Source organism: Bos grunniens, chromosome X, assembly GCF_055505025.1.
Source record: "Bos grunniens cultivar Pamir isolate PY7600 chromosome X, Bosgru_T2T1.0, whole genome shotgun sequence".
NCBI lineage: Eukaryota > Metazoa > Chordata > Mammalia > Artiodactyla > Bovidae > Bos > Bos grunniens.
In genome coordinates this window covers 10,526,176-10,532,175 of record NC_141194.1, presented here as the reverse complement: position 1 = coordinate 10,532,175, position 6,000 = coordinate 10,526,176, and the positions used below count along the sequence as shown (strand labels likewise).

At 48.6% G+C, this 6,000-nt stretch overlaps 1 long non-coding RNA gene across 6 annotated transcripts in view; it reads right to left on the bottom strand.

Annotated features, from left to right (window-relative positions):
* Positions 1-2,150: 2,150 nt before the first annotated feature.
* LOC147339766 (uncharacterized) overlaps positions 2,151-6,000 on the bottom strand; it is a 137,469-nt gene continuing 133,619 nt past the window's right edge. For all 6 annotated transcript variants that reach the window (XR_015158564.1, XR_015158563.1, XR_015158562.1 and 3 more), the window contains 2 exons: positions 5,736-5,865; positions 2,151-3,159 (listed from right to left, as the gene is read on the bottom strand). This is a non-coding gene — a long non-coding RNA (uncharacterized LOC147339766). The remainder of the gene's footprint in view (positions 3,160-5,735; positions 5,866-6,000) is intronic.

Sequence of the window (6,000 nt, the reverse complement as noted above, 5' to 3'; positions counted from 1 at the left end):
TTGCTGTTTTTTCCTCTGTTTAAATGTCCTTTCTCTCAAGATATTTCTGTTTAAATGACACAAGAGATGAAATCCATGTAAGAGAACAATAAATTTCCTCTTTATATTCTTTCTCATTCTTTGTGACTATCAACCCATCAGATATAACCTTTAAATGCATTTATCTTTGATCCTAGTAAAGAGCCTTCTAGGCACCAGATATATGCATTCTGCTCTGCAAATAAAAGGCAAATGATGTTACCCCAAGGAGATGCCATCGATTTCATGGACGTGTGGGTTGTTGGAATTCTGTGGTGTGAAATGTGTCTATCCGGGCTACTTCATTCATTAGCTAGCTGATGAACTGTCTTATTTGCAATGGGACTGCCCACCTTGTGCGAGCCTCTGGTGATGCAAAGAGGAACGAGGCCACCCTCAACCTTAAGGAGCTCAGAGTTAGGCACAGGAGAAACCCATGGAAATAGCCACTTATGATAGGTGGCAAGTATGTGACAGACAGGTAATCACTGTTGAGGGGCAACAGGGAATGGAGCAGTTATTTGGGCTCCAGAGGGCTGGACTGGTAAGGGGGTGTTGGAGGGATGTTTGTACCGAACCCAAGGATCAACTATGAGTTTTGTAACTGAAGAAGGTAGAGAAAGGGCATTTATGGCAAAGAAAACAACAGGGGCAAAGGTCTGGAGGGAGACAAGTGCAGCAGTCTCTCCTATGACAGAGGAGGCTGAGGGGGAGAAGAGATTCCGAAGAGACAGCTGGGCTTGGATAGCAAAGCACCTCAGGCTAACCAGGTGGAAATTGATCCTAGAGGCAGTGGGGCAAGAACAGTGGTTTTTAAGCATGAGAATGGCTCTATAAATTCTATGGTTAAATAGTGCTGTCCAAAACAGCTTTCTGGCGTGATGAAAATGTCTCTGTCTGTAACCCAGCAGGACCCCATGGGGAATTCACGAGACAGACCCCTCCCCCGTATCCTCTGCTTTAGCTCCTCTCTGGAGTACTTAGATTACTGTATCTGATGCACATTTTCTGAGCTGTTTTTCAGGCAAGAACCTGTGCGCATGCTAAGTCGCTTCAGTCACGTCCAATTCTTTGCAACCCCATGGACTATAGCCCTCCAGGCTCCTCTGTCCATGGAATTATTTTAGGCAAGAATACCGGAGTGGGTTGCCATTTCCTTCCCCAGGGGATCTTCTTGACCCAGGGATCAAACCCATGTCTCCTGCAATGCAGGTGGATTCTTTACCACTGAGCCACCATGGAAGCCCCCTGGAGCCTAAGGTCTGATAATGTTAACCCCTGTGACACCGCCCTGTTACCTCACTATCAACTGATCAGAGAACTGCTCACAAGCTGATTACACACTGTGGGATATCCCTCCCTCACCTGGCCTCTAAAAATGCCTTATTGAAAGCCATCGGGGACTTTGGGTCTTGTGAGCACTGTCTGGGACTCCTTGCAATAACTGCTGTATTTTCCTTGAGTTGAGAACTACTAGCCTAAAGAGAGGGTGCTGTATTCAACACCCTAACCTGCCCTCTCCCCAAGAACTGACTCCTACGAGCATCCATTTTGTGTCTGTCATGGAGTCTTCTGCCAAAACTCTGCCCCCTCTTTGCCCTGCACCCTACCTTCTCACTGTGGGGTTCCTAAAACCTGTTGGCCAAAGATAGGACTGGACTTTGCCTATCAAGTGATTGGTGGGGGCAGGGGGTCGCAGAGGGCCCCTCTGGTTAGCCACACTGTATAGTGTTTCCTACCCACCAGGGGAAACCCAAGTTAAAGACGGTTGACAGGAAAGCTAATTGAGGGAGATAATTAGCAACAACTATTAGTTCTTTGGTGGCTGTATTCATATTACTGGGGATTACTCAGTAGCAGGAAAGGCCAGTCTTCTATCAAGTCTGTTTAGCCTAATGAAGTGGAAAAGAACAACAGTTGTTTCTGCATTTGTTTTAAGGTGGAAAGAAAATACACATTCTGCAGTTGCCCTTGTTCATTTGTTGAAATGTCATTGGAAAAGATATTTCCACAGAAGAGAAAACATTTCATAGTTTTGCTGAGGGATCAAAACACATTGCTTACAGCGTCCTTTAGTTGTCAAGAGTCACCAAAGAGAACCTTCTTACCCGGGTTTCACTTAAAGCTAACAGCCTGGGGACAGAAATCAGAGGCCTTTGTTGTCTGCAAATTCTCTGGGCAGCTGAGTACAGGCCAGGCGGTGCAAGGCTTTCACAGGCTGTTCCCTGGGACATTGGGAAACACAAGCCCCCAGTGCGAACGGCTTTGGTTTTTAGCTGTTTTATTCTTTACTACAGGTCTGACCTGCTCAACGTTGTCTAAACTCGAAGCAGTCAGTTATGCTGGCTTACTTGGTGGCGGCACGCAGGTTTTCAGCCCAGATTGTCTTTGCTTCATCTGTCTGTTCACATGCAGGCAGTAGCTGGTCCTCCCTTGGGGCAGCTGAATGAAGCAAAGGCGTCCATTAATGTGGAGGGGCCAGCTGTCAGCTCCAGAACTTTCCAGTTGAGTTGGAGGCAGCATCCCAGACGTTTTCATCTTAAACACGTGATACTTTACGCTGGGGTTTTCTCAGACTCCTTCGTATCGGCATTTGGGACTAGACTCTCTTTGGCATTGTTGGTGAGCTGTCCTGTGTGCACTGCAAGAAGTTTAGCCGCATCCCTGGTCTCTACCTGGCTTTCCAGGTGGTACAGTGGTAAAAAATTGGCCTGCCAATGTAGAAGACCTTAGAGATATGTGTTCAATCCCTGGGCTGGGAAGATTCCCCTGGAGAAGGAAATGGCAACCCACTCCAGTATTCTTGCCTGGAGAATTCCATGGACAGAGGAACCTGGAGGGCTGCAGTCTCTGGGTCACCAAGAGCTGGGCACAACAGAGCACATGTGCACACGCACATGGATCTCTACCTGCTAGCTGCCAGTACCGCCCCATCCTGGTGACAAGCAAAAATGTCTCCAAAAGTTGCCAATTTGGGGGGAGGGGGATGAAATCATTCTAGTTCAGCGCCTCTGTTGCCAACCTCCCAGCTTTTAGCCAATAATTCCAATAGGGCAACGACTGGAAGACTTGGAGCGTATGCAGCAGGGAGGGACACGGTGGGTGAGGCAGTCTTACTGCTGCTCTGAGACGGTCCGGCCTCTGGGTGGGAAGGGGGGAAAAGAGAAATAAGAAGATATTCTACAGTGGCTAAATCCATAGCACTCATCCAGGCAAGGGTGAATCTTAGCAGTGGGAGTAAGAGTGAAGGATGGATTGGGGCAACACGGGGAGAGAGAGGCACCAAGGCCAGTGGATGGACTGGAAAGGGTATGTGGGGGGAAGACCGGCACCTACATGGCTCCTCAGTTGTTAGCTTCAGGGGCCTGTACTGAGACACAGGGCTTTGGAGGAGAAATTGGTGGAACAGAGGGAGAGATTGCGGGTTAGAGATGTTGAGCTTGTGGGTTTTGAGATCCCTCTCAACAGACAGCCCAGCAGAGATAGGGAGGAGCCACTGCGACTCAGAGGCTCAAAGCTGGGGGCCAGGAGTTGGGTTTAGTGGGAACAGACATAGTATTTGAGGCTCTGCGGTAGCAAGTGTAGGTAGGAAAGAACAGCGAAGGGACTCAGCCATACGTACAGGCATCCACCCACATTTTAGTTGAAGCCCTAGGCGACTGGCAAGCTCATTAGACTTTGAGAAGCTGTGTACTATGCTAGTTGGAAAACGGCCCCAGAAAATTCCAACATGGAGCAATGTTAAGGATGTGGAGGACTCTGATATGCGTGAAAACACAGGGTTGTGTTTTCATCATCATCATTACATCCTCTTTTGTATAATGCTTGAGTAACTGAAGCATCTTCACATGTATCAGTTTAATTATAAATTACCAGGAAGGTTCTGCCCTGTCACATGACACTTATATTGGAACACTTCATACCAAGAGGGGTCTGGGCTTTCCTAATCCTGTTGCTTAGCTGAAGGTTGTGGGTCCCTCTCCAGGGTCCACACAGTCAATGCCAGAATTAAATAGGTAACAGTAGTTCACCACACACTTGCTACTCTTCCCATCTCTGTAAGTTTTCTCCAAGCAACACTGCTTGAGCAGCACTCCCGTACATTGATCAGCTATGTACCTGCCAGGACTGCCACAAAAACAGTAACTCCTGATCACTCAACAGCCTCCATGTAAAGTACGGACCATTCTCCTTTCTAAGATGATAAAACTGAGAGATTACATCGTTAATTACCCCTTTGACTGCAAATAGAGGATTCAACACAGAGAGCCAAGTCACAGAGAAAAATTTATAAAATTCCCTCTGTGCAGAGGGGCAAAGTTAGGCTAGTACTTGGGTGGCTGACTGGGAAAACGAACTGGGTTAACTGGGTCGTTTGCTCAACCCAGCCAGGAAGTGGCAAACCTGGAACTCCACCCGAGCTGTGGTCCCTGTAGAGAGGTCCTGCCATCTGCTCCCCCAGATGAAAGAGTCCCACCCTGGGTGGGGTGGTGCAATCCTAGTAGAGCTCTTAATCCCACTGCTGGGCCACACGCCAGACCCATCCTCAGAGTCCCTGGAGGCCAACTCTAGGATAAGAAGCACCGCTCTGTGCTCTTTGTGTGTGCATGCTCAGTCCTGTCTGACCCTGCAACCCCATGAACTATAGCCCACCAGGCTCCTCTGTCCGTGGGATTTCCCAGGCAAGAATACTGGAGTGGGTTGCTATTTCCTTCTCTAGGGGATCTTCCAATCCCAGGGATCGAACCCGAGTCTCCTGCATTGGCAGGCAGATTCTTTACCACTGAGCCACCTGGGAAGCCCTAAGCATAGCAGAGGATGGTTTGTCTTCTACCCAGCCTTATCTCCCAGCCTCAAGCCACCTTTTTTGCTCAAATCTGCACTCAAATAAATTAACTGGTCAGGCCAGAACAGAACGACCATATGACCAAATTTTACATCATGATCTTGCAATTTCACATGAAATATAGACCAGCTTTTGGCTAAACAGGCCGAATCCCACCCCCAACGCCCACCCCCTTTTCAGGAGGTAAGACAGAAGCATGACTTCCTCCTTCGAGAGGGATCTCTGACTGACACTCACTGTTCCCAGGCAGCTTTCAAAATCCCACATGTGTGTTTCTAATTAAAATATGTCTGTCTATGAGAACGCTGGAGGGAGCAAACAATCTGGTTTTGGCTTCACTTTTAGTTAGTATGTGCTGGAAATAAACTTCCATGTTTTATCTGAGCAGCTGAGGCAGAACTCCACAGAAAGGAGGCTCTGGAGAAGAGCAGCATTAACAAAGTCCATACTCGGTCTGCATAGACCAGATGGTGGTGGTGGTGGTAGTGGTTCAGTTGCTAAGTCATGTCCAACTCTTGTGACCCCATTGACTGTAGCCCACCAGGCTCTCCTGTCCATGGGATTTCCCAGGCAAGAACACTGGAGTGGGTTGCCATTTCCCTTCTCCAGGGGATCTTCCTGACCCAGGAATCGAACCCGGGTCTTCTGCATTGCTGGCGGATTCTTTAGCGACTGAGCTATGAAGGAAGTCGCATGCACTAGGACAGACGGTTAAATGGTGAAGTACAGAACTTCAGTGCCAGGCAGGAATCAAGAGCTGCCCGCGCCTCCCGGGTCCCTGCACCCACCTCCTAAGACCCAGCCCACGTGGCCTGGCACACCCTCTGCAGGATGCCTGGCTCCAAGGCCACCATGTTTGGATTGCTCTCACCTCCTGCTGGGTGGTTGTTCCATCTTCTGAATATTCACCCTGGGTCAAGTTTATGCTTAGGGATCGAACGACCTGGGTTTCATCTGGCTCCACCATTTACACGCCTGTCACGAGGTCTTAGGTTCCTCACCTGCAAAACATGAAGTTTAAAGAAACTGTCAAGTGTTTTGCACCACAAGCAATAAATAGTTGCTGTTGTTGTTTAGTCCCTAAGTTGTGTCTGACTCTTCTGCGACCCCATGAACTGTAGCCCGGCAGGCTCCTC